This window comes from Bos grunniens, chromosome 1, assembly GCF_055505025.1.
Source record: "Bos grunniens cultivar Pamir isolate PY7600 chromosome 1, Bosgru_T2T1.0, whole genome shotgun sequence".
NCBI lineage: Eukaryota > Metazoa > Chordata > Mammalia > Artiodactyla > Bovidae > Bos > Bos grunniens.
In genome coordinates this window covers 156,542,507-156,561,192 of record NC_141165.1, presented here as the reverse complement: position 1 = coordinate 156,561,192, position 18,686 = coordinate 156,542,507, and the positions used below count along the sequence as shown (strand labels likewise).

Sequence of the window (18,686 nt, the reverse complement as noted above, 5' to 3'; positions counted from 1 at the left end):
GGCATTGCTTCTTGCCCCTTGGCTAATCTAAACCTTAAGAGAACTCAGGTCCTGCAAGTCAGGGAAGGGGATAAAGAAAGCAGAGCCTTAGAGAAGGCCCTCAACTGGGGACACCAGGGTAGAGGGAGGACCCTGAGTCTTGAAGGACCCCACGGCCTTGCTCTTGAGGCCCTTGGAATTCTTCCCGCCTCTGCCAGCCTTTTCTTTTCCCTGGGGGTTCCTGGTCAGTCACTCAGGCTCACTGCTGGGGTCCTCCTTAGATGGCCCCTCTAGCCACTCTTCAACAGAGGCAGGAGGGACCCACCCAGGAAGGAACTCTTTAAAAAAAAAAAATTGTTGACATAGTTGATTTACAGTGATGTGTTAGTTTCAGGTATATAGCAAAGCGAATCATATTATATTATATACAAAGCTATATATATTATATACATACATGGAAGTGGCAGTTTAGTCACTAAGTCATGTCTGACTCTTGCAACCCCTTCGACTGTAGCCCACCACATTCCTCTGTCCATGGAATTTCCCAGGCAAGAATCTTGGAGTGGGTTGCCATTTCCTCCTCCAGGGGATCTTCCCGACCCAGAGATCAAACCCCATGTGTCCTATATTACAGGCAGATTCTTTTCTTTTTTTTAGAAAAGTTGGTTCACTCATTTATTCCTGTAGATCGTAAACTGCCAATATTTTAAAACTATCTGATTAGGTTTCCAAGAACAAATCTGAGACATCCCATGTATCACAACCTTTCCTAAATATAGCACAGAGACTTCAATTTCTTGTAAAACAATGGTTCACCAAAAGGAGACATCAAGTGTCCATTTAACTAAATTTTGCTTTGCTATATTAAAACATACCAGAATTTTTCTACTTTTTTCATTTGGTTGGGAAGGTTGTTGATAGTGATAAAAATTTCCCTTCCAGGGTTTCTGCATATAAAACTGCATTTATATGCAGATATGGATGCAGATTCTGATAGGGATGCTTTAAAAAATTACCGAATTTAAACTCCTTAATTTGTCTAATTAATTACAAAATTATTTAACTTGAAAGGTTAAGACTTAAATTTTCAATCTAAGTTGAAGTTATTTCTTATATTGCTCAAAATGATGTAATTCCAGAACATGGGCTTATCCATGGTTATGAAAGGCTGTTGTTTAAATATATTTACCAAAACAAAAACCACAACAAAAAATTAACTCCCAAACCATTTACATATGTCTTTTATGTATACACATATAAAAAACTTAGAATGGTCCTCAGGCATATGTGAGTTAAATGCAAATTCTAAATTCTGATTGAGTAATGACTATGGAGATTTCCTCCAACATTTAGAAAAACTGTTCTGTAATGCTGAGGAAATAATATACCATGGTATCAAATTCTTTCCTACTGAAGGAGGCAACTACAGAAAGCTTTTATTTGTTCAAAGTAACCAGTGCTACAGATGGAAAAAAAAAAAAAACCCAATGTAACTTCCCCAATATTACTTCAAAGCAAACATATCAAACCTGATTTTCATTCAGTTCAGTTCAGTTCAGTTCAGTCGCTCAGCAGTGTCCGACTCTTTGCGACCCCATGAATCGCATTAGAATGTAGTTATTTCTTCACACTAATAAATAAAAAAACCAAGACCCACATTTTATATATATATATATATATATATATATATATATATGGCAATGCAAACAATTATTGAGCCTCATCTTCTGGACAAGAATGCCAAGTTAGTCTCTCTTCATAAAAAGCAATTACAATTTGAGGACACTTCATATTTGCCTCTTTTGCCAGTACCAAGTCTGCCTCATCAGAATCTTTCCATTTCATGAGGAACATTAATTCTCCACTGCCGTCTGTGGCACCAATTATTCGTTCTGGATCAAGACCTCTGACAAAACCTCTCGGTTTATCAGCAGCATCTCTTTTCTTTGATTTGCTATCATGAGATTCACTGTCAGACAAAGATTTTCTTTTTGTTCCATCTTTTTCTTTACCAGCTTTTTGAGGATTAAATGCTTCAGTTAACTCTGGACAATCTAAATTTTCTTCAGGTTCCCGAATACTGTCTGCATCTGTAAACCCCTTCCACTTAAGGAAATACTCCTCCTTCCCGTTCACGACACGGTGGTCCAGTGCTTTTTCTACTACAAATTCTTCAGGTTCTGCCTCTTCAACTGTTTTACTCTTTCCATTTTGCTTCTTTCCCATTTTTTGCAATGTAGTTTTGTTGGAGGCCATTTTTTAAATTGCAGACTTGAAGAGCTATTATTCACTGCCTCTGAGCTGCTCCAGGTCCCGGGTCTGCGGTGTCTCCGGCCCTGAGAGCTTCAAGCTCCAATCACACCCGAGGGGCTACAGGTGGATTCTTTACCGCTGAGCCCCCGGGGAAGCCCATACATACACATATATCTACTCTTTTTTTTTTTTCTTAGATTCTTTTCTCATATAGGCCATTACAGAGTATTGAGTAGCGTTCCCTGTGCTCTACAGCAGGTCCTTATTAGGTACCTCCTTTACTTGTAGTAGCGTGTACGTGTTGATCCCAAATGTTCCAGTTTATTTCTCCCTGCCCCTTTACTGGGCTTCCCCCTGGTGGCTCAGACAGTAAAGAGTCGCCTGCAATGTGGGAGACCTGGGTTCGATCTCTGGGTTGGGAAGATCCCCTGGAGAAGGGAAAGGCTACCCACTCCAGTATTCTGACCTGGAGAATTTCATGAACTGTGTATAGTCCATGGGGTTGCAAAGAGTCAGACACAACTGAGCGACTTTCCCTTCACATGTATATATATTATCATCTTAGAAAGGCTTCCCTGGTGGCTCAGCTGGTAAAGAATCCTCCTGCAAATGTGGGAGACCTGGGTTCGATCCCTGGGTTGGGAAGATCCCCCGGAGAAGGGAAAGGCCACCCACTCCTTTATATTCTGGCCTGGAGAGTTCCATGGACTGTATAGTCTTGGGGTCACTGGAAGGAATTCTCCCCTTTCTCTGGTCATGGTCAGCTTAGCCGTTAAGAGTGCAGGACTGCCTGGGGGACAGCCCAGCTCCGCCCCTCCTTCCACGAGGCCGGGCCACGCTCCACCCGGTCTGTGCCTCGACTTGCCTGCCTGGAAAATGGGGGTGGTCACCCTCAGGGCCCCTCCCAGGGATCCCAGTGAGGAGCGTGTGAGTCCCTAGATGGAGCGAACTCAGAGAGCCTGCCTTGCCAGGACACCCTCCACAGAAAGACATGACAGCTGTCCCCATCCTGAGGGCAGGTGACACCCCCCCAGGCCTGGTCCTCCTCTGCCCCTCAGGGAAGCTCTAGATGCCGACAGATTTGGGGAGCGCTGCCTGGATGTACATGGATGGCTGAACCCCGTGGCTCCTTTCCTGGTTGCATCACACATACAACCTGGCTTGGCAGAGGGGTTGGCTGGTGTATTTGACCGTGGGTCCCAGGCCCCTTGGGGTGGTTTGTCCTGCCCCCATGACCCCCGTTGGAGTTGTTGGGGTGTCAGCTCCTCAGGCGGGAGGAGGGCCTGCCTCCCGGAAGCCTGATCACACCCCCCCACCATGTTTCTCTTTCTTGGCCCAGGCTTCCATGGTGGCTCCGATGACGGCACCCACCCGCAGAGCCTGGCCCCCACATGCTGGAATTTGTGATGAATACATGGCTTGTGTACACTCATCGCAGAGTCAGTAATTTGCTAAAAGGTCAAACTCAGCTTGATCAGAACACAGCATATCTAGGATTCTAGTCCTTCTGTGGATGTTGCTACATTTTTTTTCCCCCATGATCAAGGAAAAATCTTGGAGAACTCTCTTAAAATCTGGGTAACTTTTCCTCCCTCTGGGATGATCTTTTCCCCTGCCTCTCAGCACCATCCAGAGAAGGGAAATGGAGCTCCAGTGACTTGAGCTCCACTGTCTATGCAGCACCTACTCTATGCCAATGCCCAGGGCAAGGGGCACACCTGGGGGCGCTGAAGCAAATGCTTGTGTGGTGTGTATTCCATGCCAGGCGCTGTCGTACATGCTTAGCAAAATGGATGGATTTCATCCTCACACAGACCCAGGCAGGAGATGCTGTTCTTGTTCCCATTTGATGGATGCAGTTGCTGAGGCCAAGGAGCCTGCTCATCACTGCACAGCTAAGTTGGGGTGGGGGCAGGACTTGAACCCAGAGTCTGGGTTCTTAACCACTCCCCCCTTACCCTGACTGCCTGTCCGCTCTGGTTCCTCACTTTGGCTGAAGCCAGCATCCCTGGGTAGTACTCACTTGCTGTGAGTACTTTTTTTGTGTGAAGATGCTGAGGCCTGGAGAGTCAGTGTACGGGCCAGTAGCCTGCCTGGGGTTCGGACACCACACCCAAGGCCCTGACTGCAAAGCCCACTCCTCCCTGGTGCCTAGAGGCTTTGCCAGTCCCAGCCCCTGGACTCTGCCCTCCTGCCCCTTCACATCACCCATCAAGCCGAGTGACTTCAAGGGGCTCCAGGCTCTCCTAAAGGGAGTGCCTCTCCGCTCCTCTATCCCACAGAACATTCTCATATTCTTTCTTTTTTTCTTTAGCCGCATCTCTGACTACAAAATTGTTCTGTCTCCCACACGTGTGTTGGCTGGTCATGTTTCCTCTAGCTTATTGCCTCTGGACAGCTCTTATCGTTTGCCTGTTCAGCTGCTGGACTGTTTGTTTTAGGCAGGCCCACTGTCCGACTCAAGGGTCAGGACCGAAATTCACCTGAGTCCATCAGTTGATACATAACATCTCTGCCCCTCTTCTGGCCTGCAGTGACTCTGAAAACAATCACGTATCCTTGGCGCTGAGTAAGGGGATGAGATGGACCATGTCCATCCCCCAGCCATCCAGCCTCAATCAAAAACCAAGGGTAGGAACTTCCCTGGTGGTGCAGTGGTTAAGACTCCATGCTTCTACTGCAGGGAGTGCAGGTTCAATCGCTGGTTGGGGAGCTAAGATTCTGTATTCCACGTGGTGCAGCCAAAAAAAAGGCAACAACAAACAAAAAAACAAGAGTAGAGTGGCAGTGTTTTCCTTGCATGGAGGGCGAGGCTGCACCTGGTTCCTCCTGTCTGGGGCCTGGCATGCAGGAACCTTCCACAGGCATCCATCAAGGGGACAACTGGGCAGCTCCCATGTATTAGATGGGAAGACCCAGGAAAACAGAAACTTCCCAGAACTTCCACAAGAGAGAACACCCACAGCAGTTTTCTTCACGGTTTCCCAGACATTTCCCCATTTCTGTATTCACTGAACCCTATCTCCTGTTCTGAAAACCATGCACACCTGTTCTCTGGGTACATCTCACTGAGGCCCAGTTCCTCCAGTCTCTGGGAGGCTCTGTGTCCATGCCTACAAAACCCACACAGTTATTCCAGTTCAGGCCGCCTCTCCCCGCATCCCTTGTCTAAGAGAAAAGCCAAGTGGGTTCACGCACGGGGACCTTCCCATCTATACAAGAGAGCAGTAACACCAGCTTGCTTAGCATCCCTTCAGAACTTCCCTGAAAGGAAGCTCGTGATTTGAGGTCGCTCCTCAGCCCATGTCACCAGCTGAATATTATTCATAATAAGTGTTTTATAATCTGTGATGATGCATCCAGGGATCTGTCCAGCGAGGGTGAGCTTTGCATGTGGTAAACACAGGTTGTGCCTTGTCCAATAGCCATAGGCACTCTGCAAGCACACAGTTGACGGGTGGAGGGTTCATTCGCTTTGTGTCGAAACACACGAAATCGCCAGTATCTGAGCATTTTTTTTTAATCTAAAATTGTTGATGTCACACCTCCCTCTAGGATCAGGTTTCTCGTATGAAACCGTCTCAGTGACCTTCTCTGAAACTGGAGCAGGATCGAGGTCCTCATATGAAGACCCGGTCCATATAAACTCGAGTTACGTTTTATTGAAATCTAGGTGAGGGAAAATTTAGCTCATTTTGGAGAGAAGGCCAGCGCATCCAGCCCTGTCACGTGACTGTGCTTGTGGGCCCCCTGTGTGCCGAAGGCCCCTCTGCTTAGAACCCAGGGCTCGATCCTGTCTTCATGCTCCTGTAAAGTGTGTGCTCAGTCCCTCAGTCTGTCTGACTCTTTCCAGCCCCATGGACGGTAGCCCACCAGGCTCCTCTGTCCACGGGATTCTCCAGGCAAGAATACTGGAGTGGGTTGTCATTTCCTCCTCCAGGGGATCTTCCTGGCCCAGGGATCGAACCTGCATCTCCTGCGTTGGCAGGCGGGTTCTTTAACCACTAGGGCCACCAGGGAAGCCGCTCTTCATGCTCCCAGATGCCCTTAAAAGGAGCAGCACCACAGCCCCTTCCCAGGTCTTCCTGGCTCCCAGTCAAGTCAGGCCAGTGAGGTTTTCCTGCGATTGAAGACTGACGTTGCCTAGTGATCGCTAAGTGCATAGAAGTCACATAGGAAAAACTGGTCAGGGACAAGACGGCCTCAGCCCAGAGAACGTTCCTACTTGGGATCAGGAAACACAAGGAAGAGACGATTGGGTTGGGTTCTGTTCATTTTTAAGGCTCTGGATGGCCCCAGAAAGACAGCTCAGATAGAAAAAGCTGGTTGGGGATCTGGTGGATGGGTGTGGGAACAAACTGTCCCACTGTGTTGAAAGTGAAGTCTCTCAGTCGTGTCTGACTCTTTGCGACCCCACAGACTGCATCCCATGGGATTCTCCAGACAAGAGTACTGGAGTAGGTTGCAATTTCCTTCTCCAGGGGATCTTCCTGACCCCGGTCTCCTGCACTGCAGGCAGATTCTTTACCATCTGTGCCACCCGCACCCCCCCAGCATTGTGTTGACCTGCCAACTAATCCTGGAGCTGGGAAAATGGGACTTACCCCTCCCCTCCTCCCGACCCCAAATGTTCATCACCTTCTAATGCGGTGTTGCATGCAGAAGAACAGCAGCCTAAAGACTGATCCTTGGGTTTTATCAAATCTTTTTTTAGCCCCTCAATCGGGGGACAGTGCCAGCTGGGTGTGGCCATGTGCTTGGGTATTATCAGTTCAGTTCAGTTCAGTCACTCAGTTGCAACCCCATGGACTGCAGCACACCAGGCCTCCCTGTCCATCACCAACTCCTGGAGCTTACTTAAACTCATGTCCATTGAGTCAGTGATGTCATCTAACCATCTCATCCTCTGTCATCCCCTTCTCCTCCCACCTTTAATCTTTCCCTGCATCAGGGTCTTTTCAAATGAGTCAGCTCTTCCCATCAGGTGGCCAAAGTACTGGAATTTCAGCTTCAGCATCAGTCCTTCCAATGAATATTTAGAACTGATCTCCTTTAGGATGGACTGGTTGGATCTCCTTGCTGTCCAAGGGACTCTCAAGAGTCTTTTCCAACACCACAGTTCAAAAGCATCAATTCTTCAGCGCTCAGCTTTCTCTATAGTCCAACTCTCGTATCCATACATGACTACTGGAAAAATCATAGCCCGACTAGATGGACCTTTGTTGGCAAAGCAATGTCTCTGGTTTTTAATATGCTGTCTAGGCTGGTCATAAATTTCCTGCCAAGGAGTAAGTGTCTTTTAATTTCATGGCTGCAATCAGCATCTGCAGTGATTTGGGAGCCCAAAAAAATAAAGTCAGCCACTGTTTCCCCATCTATTTGCCATGAAGTGATGGGACCGGATGCCATGATCTTAGTTTTCTGAATGTTGAGCTTTAAGCCATCACCCTGCACTAATGAAGGTGGGGCTTCTTGGGGAGGGAAGCCCGTGCTGAGTGGCTGAGCGGGAGAGAGCTACCTGCAGATGGGGCTGGCAGGGGTGGGGTCCTGGCTCCTCCTGACACCCAGGTGCCATGCCAGCCTGGCATTTCGTCCCACCTCCCTCCGTGCCCACCCCGCTCCCTGGCCCCGATAAGCAGCACTTCTCTTCTGGATGAAAGTTGAGACATTTGGGTGAACTGGGTTGTTTTTCTTGGGTTTCCCGACTCCCCATCATTTTTCTTTCATCTGTTGACACAGGAAGATTAGGTCAAGATGATGAGCTCTGAAAGCCTGGCAGAGGGAGCAAGGGGGTCAGAGAGAGTGTTCCCCACTCTTGATGGTATTTTTACATCTAGAATCCTGGTCTGCTGCAGCTTGCTGTGTAAACCACCTGTGTTGTAGTGGGGATGAAGGGGAGCAGGTGGGTTAGATGAGATGGTGGCTTTTTCTACCAACTTGTGTCCACTGAGGGCCATTTGGGTTTTCATTAAAGACCCTGATGCTGGGAAAGATTGAGGGCAGGAGGAGAAGGGGACAACAGAGGATAAGATGGTTGGACGGCATCACCGAGTCAACGGACATGAGTTTGAGTAACTGGGAGTTTGTGATGGACAGGGAGGCCTGGCATGCTGTGCTCCATGGGGTTGTGAAGAGTCGGACACGACTGAGCGAGTGAACTGAACTGACCTGACCTGACCATCGTTAAGATCCAAGTTGTGGGATCTTGAACCCTTTAAGTAGATTAATTAACTGAATTGGAATTCAGCAGCATTTAAATGACTTAAAACTCTGTTTGGTCTCCAAGTAGTTTGTGTTTGAAGCTCAACTTTGATTTCCATCCCTTTCTTCACACCCTCCAGGGTTCCCCTTGTCCCCAGCGTCCAGGGGCGTCCCTGCGTTGACCGGTCCATCTCTGCTGCTCCATGGGTCACCAGGTCTTTGCTCTCGCTCTTCCCTCCTCTTGGAGGAGTTTTCTTTCAGAAAGCACAGCTGGCTTCTCACGTCCTCTGGGTCTTGGCTTACCTGTCATCATCTCAGAGAGCAGGTCCCTGTCCATCCTATTTCAACTGCACAACCCCCCCTCCTCTGCACATCTTCTGTTCCCCTCACTTGGTTTTCTTTTGTCCTGCTTCTCACACGCCATGTGTCTTACTTATTATTTATCGTCTACTTCTTCCTACCTGCCTGTGAACTGCGCGTGGATGGAGGTTTGTTTCAGGTGGTTCACCACTATGTCTGTGTCCCTTGCTCCTAGAGAGCTGTGCAAGGTACACTGTAGGTGCCTACATCAGTACATATCAAATGAGGAAAGGAATCCTCCAGACAGATTTCCTCTGCCTGGTGTCGGCTGGGCAGCGTCCAGGAGGTAAGCCCTGGGCTCGACTCACTATTGATACCCTGCGCATCGTAAGGAGCTTCCCTGGTGGCTCAGATGGTGAAAAGTCTTCCTGAAGTGCAGGAGACCTGGGTTCAATCCCTTGGTTGGTAAGATCCCCTGGAGGAGGGAATGGCAGCCCACTCCAGTATTCTTGCCTGGAAAATCCCATGAACAGAGGAGCCTGATGGGCTACAGTCCATGGGGTCGCAAAGAGTCGGACACGACTGAGCAACTTCACTTTCACTTGTTCATAAGGAGATAGCTTCTGTGTGTCCTGGTTTCTTCTTCTGAGCCTGCACAGGTGTCACCTGGACACACATTGTAAGCATGTAGCTTGATGAGTTTTTTACTAAATAAGCAAATCTTTATCATCACCTCCCACCCAGATCATAACAAAGAATATTATTGTGCCCAGAAATTTCTAGACCATCCAAATCCAATGGTCCTGATCACTGTATTACACAGCTGTAATTGGCTAGATAGGCTTTATGTCCTCATGAGGACTCAGTTTTTCTTATCCATGAGGTTCCTAGCTTCTCAAGTGTAGGAGATGAGGCCTCTGGTCCTTTTGTAACCCTCCTCGAGGACTTGCCCACAGGGACAGACCAGCCTTAGGCCCTGGCTCTGCCATTGGAGGAAGCGTTGGCTAAAATCCTGTGGTCCTGGCACACCAGAATGCTTTCGGGTACTAGGTACTGGTCAGATGCTGGGTAGGGGGAGGTTTGTTAACCTGATAAAGCATGTGTCAGGAAAATGTGGAGAAAAGACTCCGTCGAAGGGTACAGTTTAGAAAGGGAATTGAGAACATTTTTCCTGGGTTTGAGTTCTCAGCCTCTTTTAGATCAGAGTCCTCAGGTTGCTCTCCTGTGTGGCATGCTCATCAGACATTCATTTATTCATTCGCCCAGCCAATATTTTCTCAACTCTTCTGGCCATATCCTCAGACCCAAGGGAAAACTGAGCCATGCTTTGGCCATCAGGGGATGGACCTTTGCATGGCAGAGACAGCTCTTCTTTTTTATTTATTAAGTATTCTAAAAGTCATTTATTTGGCTGTATCAGTTCTCAGTTGCATCATGCAGGATCGTTCATTGTAGCGCACGGGTTCTCTCACTGTGGCTGGAGGCTTCAGAGCACGCAGGCACAGTAGTTGTGGCACATGGGCTTAGTTGCTCCACTGCATGTAGGATCTTAGTTCCCTGACCAGGGGTCGAACCTGCGTCCTCTGCATCTCAAGGCGGATTCTTAACCATTGGACTACCAGGGGAAGTCCTCAGATCATTTTAAAATGTCTTGGTTATAGATTATGATTTCTGCTACAAGTAAAGCAAATGGGGAGCTGTGAGGAGCAGGGACAGGAAGGATTTAATGGGGGCCCAGAAAGTTCTCTGAGGAGATGATGTCTAAACTGAGGTCTGAGGGTGCAAATAGTTCCAGGCAGGGGGGTGGCCGGTGTGGAGGCCTCAGCAGAAAGAACGGGGGACCTTCACACAGGAAGCGGGTGTGAACAGAAAGTGGTAAGCAAAGGAAAATGGTTAAGTATTGAAATCCTGAATACTCATTGGAAGGACCGATGCTGAAGCTGAATCTCCAATACTTTGGCCACTTGATGAAAAGAGCCAACTCATTAAAAAAGGCCCTGATGCTGGAGGATTGAAGGTGGGAGGAGAAGGGGACGACAGAGGATGAGATGGTTGGGTGGATCACCGACTCAATTTACATGAGTTTAAGCAAGCTCTGGGAGTTGGTGATGGACAGGGAAGCCTGGCTTGCTGCAATCCATGGGGTCGCAAATAGTCGGACACAACTGAGCCATTGAACAACAGAGTATTGAAAAGTGTTTGCTGGACTTCTGTATTATTTAGGGCTCTGCAGAGAAGCAGAACTCAGAGGAGAGATCAGTATCTATAGGAAGACCTCAGACAGTGTGGGTCCCATTCCAGACCCTTAGATGTAAAGTGAATTATTGCAGTAAAGCAAGTCACATGAATGTTTTGGTTTCCTGGAGCATGTAAAAGTAATGTTCACATTTCTTTGTAGTGGTAATAATGGTAATAACCGTGCAATACCATTATATCTAAAAAAAAATCATACCCTAATGAAAAAATACTTTTTTGCTAAAAAATGCTAACCATCATCTGAGCCTTTGGTGAATCATAGTTGTAACAATGCAGGTCACCCATCACAGATACTATAACAAACATAATAATAATGAAAAGTTGGCAATATTTCAAGAATTCCCAAAATGTGACACAGAGACACAAAGTGGGCAAATGCTGTTGGAAAAATGGCACCAGTAGCTTGCTGAAGGCAGGGCTGCCACAAACCTGCCATTTCTGAAAAAGTGCTGTGCTGTGCTGAGGAGCTCAGTCTTGTCCCGTTCTTTGTGACCCTGTGGACTGTAGCCCGCCAGGCTCCTCTGTCCACCGGATTCTCCAGGCAAGCATACTGGAGTGAATTGCCATGCCCTCCTCCAGGGGACCTTCGTGACCCAGGGATCAAACCCAGGTCTCCTGCATTGCAGGCGGATTCTTTACCATCTTAGCCACCAGAGAAGCCCTCCCCCCACAAAAAAAAAAAGTGCAGTCGCTTCAACGTGAAGTAAAATGAGGTCTCCCTGCTCCTGTATGTAGCTTATGTCTGTATGTGAATAGAAGCAAACTAATTTGCATATTCATAGTTATAGCTACTGCTGCTGCAAAGTCGCTTCAGTCGTGTCCGACTCTGTGCGACCCCATAGACTGCAGCCCACCAGGCTCCCCCATCCCTGGGATTCTCCAGGCAAGAACACTGGAGTAGGTTGCCATTTCCTTCTCCAATGCATGAAACTGAAAAGTGAAAGTGAAGCCACTCAGTCATGTCCAACTCTTAGCAACCCCATGGACTGCAGCCTACTAGGCTCCTCTGTCCATGGGATTTTCAAGGCAAGAGTACTGTAGTGCGTTGCCATTGCCTTCTCCATAGTTATAGCTAGCCATGCCCAGATGTCAACTCCACAGAGAGCTTCCTTGAATCTCTAGGTAAAGCAGCACACAGTCCCCCTGCCCCTTCCCATCTGTCCTCACAGTTGTCTTCAAACAACTGTATAAGAGTCTAAACCATTGCCCTTTCAGGTCACACCACTGGTATTCACTAAAGGCATATCAAAGCATGACCCTCAGATAAGACCTAATGTCACATATCTACACGAGGCTCTGGGGACTCATGCTTGGTGTGTGTTTGATTTTTGTCATTGGCATTCCGGATGCTCTTATGAAGTCTCTGGTGAAAGTTGGGCTTAGAAATCATAGAGGTTTCTTTTCAAAACAGACTGTATCCCCAGGCAGGCAGGTACTTGCTTCTGCAGTGGTTTGAGGAAGCTTGGCCTGTGAGCATTTTTAAAAATTTCTAAGCACATGATCCAAAGCTAAAAACAACTTATGATCTTTTCAGTATTTACCTCCTCTGGGCTGATGTCCTCTGCATCCTTTGTAATTTTCCCCCTGCCTGTCCCTAATTACGCCAGCTCACCTAGCAATTTGATGAACATCTTAACGGGTGTTCATATCAACGGGATTATATTTCGTAGGGGAATGTAATTTTCCACTGCAGTCAGCGATGAAAGAAGAGGAGGTCAGTAAAAGAAAACCTTTTACAAGAAGGATGTATTTGAGGAGTTTTTCAGAAGAACACACTATAATTATGAAGTTTTATTTTTACTGAGTATAATTTTTTTAAAAAAACAATGTCTGTTTTCTTAGATTTGGTAGAAGCATCAGGAAAGAGAAATACTTTTGGTATTGAAAGGCTTGTTTTTCATCATTATTTTGCTGTGAGGTTTTTTTGGTGCATTCATCCTGAACAAGAGAGACATTTGGGATATTTCAGGCTAAGTGAGTTTCTGATTTCTCTTTAGGTTCTTAATGTCCTCTGAGAGCCCAGCAGGAATATAAATTGAGATTTCTTGAAATAAGGTATGACTTTTCTACATCTAGAATTTGTGCAAAGGTGATGTTGCTCAGTTGCTAAGTCATGTCTGACTCTTTTCGACCCCATGGACTGTAGCATGCCAGCCTTCCCTGTCCTTTACCCACTCCCAGAGTTTACTCAAACTCATGTCCATTCAGTCGGTGACGCCATCCAACCATCTCATCCTGTCGTCACCTTCTCCTCCTGCTCTCAATCTTTCCCAGCATCAGAGTCTTTTCCAATGAGTCGGCTCTTCACATCAGGTGGCCCAAGTGTTGGAGCTTCAGCTTCAGCATCAGTCCTTCCAATGAATATTCAGGACTGATTTCCTTTAGGATTCACTGGTTTGATCTCCTTGCAGTCCAAGGGACTCTCAAGGGTCTTCTCCAACACCACAATTGAATAACATCAATTCTTCGGTGCTCAGCCTTCTTTACAGTCCAACTCTCACATCCATAAATGACTACTGGAAAAACCATAACTTTGACTAGACGGACCTTTGTCGGCAAAGTGATGTGCCTGCTTTCTAATATACTGTCTAGGTTTGTCATAGCTTTTCTTCCAAGGAGCATGTGTCTTTTTTCATGGCTGCAGTCACCATCTGCAGTGATTTTGGAGCCCAAATATAGTCTGTAACTGTTTCCATGTTTTCCCCATCTATTTGCCATGAAGTGATGGGACTGGATACCATGATCTTCGTTTTTTGAATGTTGAGTTTTAAGCCAGCTTTTTCACTTGGCAAAGGTGAAACTCAATAAACTGTTGCCTAGGGGTGGGCAGCAGGCTGGGCATTCCAGAGGATTCTTGCAAGCTGTCTCAGAGCAGCCCTGTCCTTGGGAATCCATACAGGAACTGGGGCCACTGCCCCCCTCAGCAGGAAGTTCAAAGAAAAGTTGTCCTGAGGTAATTGGGAATAAACAGGTAGCTCTTGGTTAGACTTCTTAATCTGTTTAGCTTTGTGTGTGTATGTGTACTTGTTTTGTTTGTTTGTTTGCACCAAGCCCCATGCAAGATCTTAGTTCCCCGACCAGGGATCGAACCTGTGACCCCCGCAGTAGAAGTTCAGAGTCTTAACTCCTAGTTAAGTCCCTGGGAAGTCCCTGTAGTTTGGTTTTTTAATAGTCAGCCTTCAGGTCTCCACAGTGGCTGACCCGGTCACTGTCTATAAAGTGTGGTTAAGTTTATCAACCTACAGAGATTCAAACGACACAGAGGCTCTGGGTATTTGCCAGGGCTGCTGTATCCAAGTGCCACAGACTAGGCAGCTTAAACAATAGGCGCTTACTGTCTCACAGCTCTGGAGGCCGGAAGTCCAAGCTCAAGGTGCCAGCAGCTTTGGTTTCTCCCGAGGACGCTCTCCGTGGCTTGTAGATGGCTGTACCTTCACATGGCTTGGCCTTGTGCATGGTCTATGTCCTAATTTCCTCTTCTGATAAGGACACCAGTCAGATTGGGTTAGGGCCCATCCCAAAGGTCTCATTTTACCATAATTACCTCTTTAAAGGCCCTATCTCCAAAGATAGTTACATTCAGAGGTACTGGGAGCTAAGATTTCAACATATGAATCTGGGAGGTAAGTCACAGTTGAGCCAATAACGCTATTAGTGTGTGTGTGTGTGTGTGTGTGTGTATATTTCCCCGATGACTAAGTGGTAAAGAATCAGCCGGCAACGCAGGAGACACAAGAGATGAGGGTTCGCTCCCTGGGTCAGGAAGATCCTCTGGAGAAGGAAATGGCAACCTGCTCCAGTATTCTTGCCTGGGAAATTCCATGGGCAGAGGAGCTTGGTGGGCTACTGTCCATGGGGTCGCAAAGACTTGGACACGACTGAGCAACTAAGCACCCACACACACTGTTATTGTAATCTTTAGTCTCCAGCTGAAACAGAGAGTAGGATGGTGGTTGGAGGCTGTGGAAGAAATGGGGAGATGTTGGTCAAATGTACACAGTTTCAGTTATGAGATGAGTGAGTTCTGGGGACCTAACGCACAGGATGGTGACTGTGGTTGATACTCCTGTATTTTTTGAAATGTGCTAAGAAAGTAGACCTTAAGTGTTCTCATCAAACACATGAAAGGGGAGAGGGTAACTCTGTGACGTGATGGATGTGTTAACAGACTTCATTTTCAGTGATCTTTGTCACGTGTAACGGGATTGCCATCTGGGAACGACTGCTCATTTTCTTTGGGGCTCTTGGCTTCTAGGTTCAGAATTTAGCAACTGGCGAGAATCGGGGGAGAAGCAGGGACTGGCAGGGGAGGGAATTTCCTCTTTCCTCCTCTTCCTGCTTGTTCCTCTTATTTTTCTTTTTCCTTTTGAGGAAACTTTTCAAGTAAGAGAGAAGAAGGGGGTATCCTTTCTCAGATTGACAAGATCTTTTAAGGGATGATACCAATGCATCTTTTGACTTTCCGAGATATTCATTTTTATTTCGTTCTGTTTTTAAGAAGTCTTTATTCCCTGCCTCCCTTGCTCCACCCCAGTCCCGAGCTCTCCGAGCAGAGGCAGTTGGGATCCTAGAAACAGCACCCTGATTTGAGTGGGACATTAAAACCACCGGCACCTTTCAGTTCTAAGATGCTGTGACGAAATGGTGAAAGTATTAGTCGCTCAGTCGTGTCCGACTCTTTGCGACCCCGTGGACTGTAGCCCACCAGGCTTCTCTGTCCATGGAATTCTCCAGGCAAGAATACTGGAGTGGATTGCCATTTCCTCCTCCAGGGGACCTTCCAGGCCCAGGGATCGAACTTGGGTTCTCCTGCACTGCAGGCAGATTCTTTACCGTCTGAGCCACCAGGGCAGCCCGACAAAATGACATGGGAGGCACAAACACACTGGTTCCTTAGACTCTCCAGCCCGGGTGCATGTCTAGTTGCTGTTTCCCACAGAGACCGAGACAACTCTGGGAGAGCTCTAGGACAAGAATGTCTCCAGAAGGGTCGAGAACTCCAGACTCACTGCTCAGTGTTTTTTTTTTTTTTTTTCTCTGTCCTTCTAGTACTGGCTTAAAAGCTGTATTTGAAGTTCTAGCCTAACACTCCCCTCCGTCCTCCTTCCCTGTCCTGTTCACAAATGTCCCCTGTGTCGCTGGCCTTTCTCTGCTCTTCCATGGCTCACAGTGATGTTTTAGACCCGTGTAAAGGTGATGCTAGCAGGGTGGTGGGAAGCTCCCAGGTCTCAGGCTTCAGACCCAAAAGGCCAAGGCTTGGGGGTCTCTGCTCTGTACAACCTCAGTCAAGACATGTAGTCTCTGTGCGGTTGGATTCTCTCATCTGTTGTTCAGTTGCTCAGTCGTGTCCGACTCTTTGCAGCACCATGGACTTGCAGCATGCCAGGTTTCCCTGTCCTTCACCATCTCCCAGAGTTTGCTCAAACTCATATCCATCGAGTTGGTGATGCCATCCAACCATCTCATCCTGTCATCTGCTTCTCCTCCCACCTTCAATCTTTCCCAGCATCAGGGTCTTTTCCAATGAGTTGGCTCTTCCTATCAGGTGGCCAGAGTGTTGGAGCTTCAGTTTCAGCACCAGTTCTTCCAATGAATATTCAGTGAAAGTGAAAGTCATTCAGTGGTGTCCGACTCTTTGCGACCCCATGGACTATATAGTCTATGGAATTCTCCAGGCCACAATACTGGAGTGGGTAGCCTTTCCCTTCTCCAGTAAATATTCAGGGAGTGGGGCAAATACATTACATCTCTTAGGATCACAGTGAGGCTCTCACAATGGTGAGCGGCCTTAGAGAAGACTCCAGAGCCTAGCTGGGTGCTTGGGACCATGAGGAGCACAGGCGGTCACCCTCATCCCCACCCTGCACCCCTCACCTCCCCGACCTCAGTTGTTGGGAGCTCGCCCCCTCCCCCCGCTGCCTGCCTTTGCAAGCACTGTCCCTCCAGCTGCCTCGAGCCGCAGCCCATAATTCCTGCAGCCCAGGAGGACGTGTCTGGATGGGAGCCCGTCAAGTGAGCTGCAGTGATATTTGAACATGAGCCCCGATCTGATTATTCCTCAGTCATTCAACCCCAGGCAAGAATGGATTCATACTTTCCACTGCCGCCTGCGCCAGCCGGTTTCCATATCAGCTGGAGCCTCAAGAAGACGGAAGGACACGCTGTCATTCTTTCCATCCCCGCTGACCCGGCCTGCTGTCGAGGCGAATGCCAGCACGTTCGGCCAGAGGAAGTTGCATCTGCTGACCTGGGTCGGGCTGACCGGCCCCCACCGTGTCCAGCACACTTAAAGAGAGATAAGCTATCTCTGGTTGTTCTAAAGCTGGACTCTGCCTTACCTGGGAAATGATCAAGGCCTTCTCCTTGCTCCTTGGGAATTCTCAGTCAGGAGCTTTCATTTTGAGCCATCGACACTTTGGGTCTGACAATAATGCAATGTGACATTTCACCCCGTGTCCTGTGGTGTTAGTTGTAAAGAATGAGCTTGATAGCAAATTCCATATGGATTCTTCCCAAGAGCCCTGGGAGATAGATGGATGACTGTTATTTCTATCTTACAGAGTAGAAAGGCAGTTTAAAAGGAAAAAAAAAAGGGAAAAAACATTCTCCTGCTTGCTCGGGGTCATCACTGCAAACCAGTAGGCCCGAGTGGAATTAGAGTTTACAGCCCTGGACTTGCCAAACCCTCACCTTCCTGCTCCGAGCCCAGGGACATTCATTGCGGACATTCTATTTCAGTTTTAGAAAATTTCTTCAAGGGAAATGAGAGATGGGTCTATTTTAGGACCCCTGATTAAATTTCATTTCATTCCATTTTCTGAAAAGCAAAGAGTTATTCATCGGCAAGCATTAAGCGACATCTGAGTAATGCAAGACCACTGTTAGGCCTGGGGTCACGGTTGTTGAATTGGTCATGAGCATTTGTTAAATATATGCATTGAGTGATATGTTTTAAGAGCTGGGAGGGACTTGGTAATCATCTAATCCACTGGCTTCCAAATCAGGCTGCTTGCTAGAATCATCTAGAGGGCTTATCAAACATAGAGATGCCCCAGAACTACTCAGGGCCTGGGTCAGTAACTTGCCCTCTGTCTTTAGCACTGAATTTCTTTTGCTTGTCTATTTTTTTCTTTTCTTTTTTTTTTTTACTTTTTTGCTGCACCTTGAGGCATACAGGATCTTAATTCCTCAACCAGGGATCCACCCTGAGCCCTCCTGGACCCCCAGCGAAGTCCCAGCACTGCGTTTCTAACAAACTCCCCAAGTGCTTCCTAAACAGCCAGCCTGAAAGTCACTAAAGAACCCACCTTTGAGAATCACTGAGTACAAATCTTTCTTTTTCACATTTGCCTGTTTATTTTTCTGCTCATCTGTTTTTGCTGTCCTTCAGGTAAGGAATCCAGGGCCCAAAAGCTAAGCAACCTTGCTTGGGGTCACACGACTAGGCAAGTGTCAGAGTTGGGACTGGAAACCCTGTTGTGTCATCCCCAGGGCATGAGCATAAACATGGCCCGACAGCATGGCTTGCCCAGGGCAGGTGGCCAGGGCACTGTCTGCAGAGCCACCCGGACCTCTTCTGGTGACATGTGCCCAGGCTCCTGCAGAGTCACTCTGGCCAGGACAGGCCTCTCAGAGGACTCAGTGGGTTCAGGAGATTCCTCCCCATCCCTCTAGGAGCGTTGCTTGTGGGGCTGTCC

General features: G+C 47.6%; 1 protein-coding gene, 1 long non-coding RNA gene and 1 pseudogene across 2 annotated transcripts in view; 2 read left to right on the top strand and 1 right to left on the bottom strand.

The window, feature by feature from the left end:
- Positions 1-18,686, top strand: part of RCAN1 (regulator of calcineurin 1) — a 119,895-nt gene that overhangs the window by 20,125 nt on the left and 81,084 nt on the right. The window lies entirely within an intron of this gene.
- LOC147380391 (chromobox protein homolog 3 pseudogene) lies at positions 1,642-2,314 on the bottom strand (annotated as a pseudogene).
- On the top strand, positions 8,972-12,689 carry LOC147380390 (uncharacterized). Its single transcript, XR_015168814.1, has 2 exons — positions 8,972-10,131; positions 10,989-12,689. It is a non-coding gene; the product is annotated as an uncharacterized LOC147380390 (long non-coding RNA).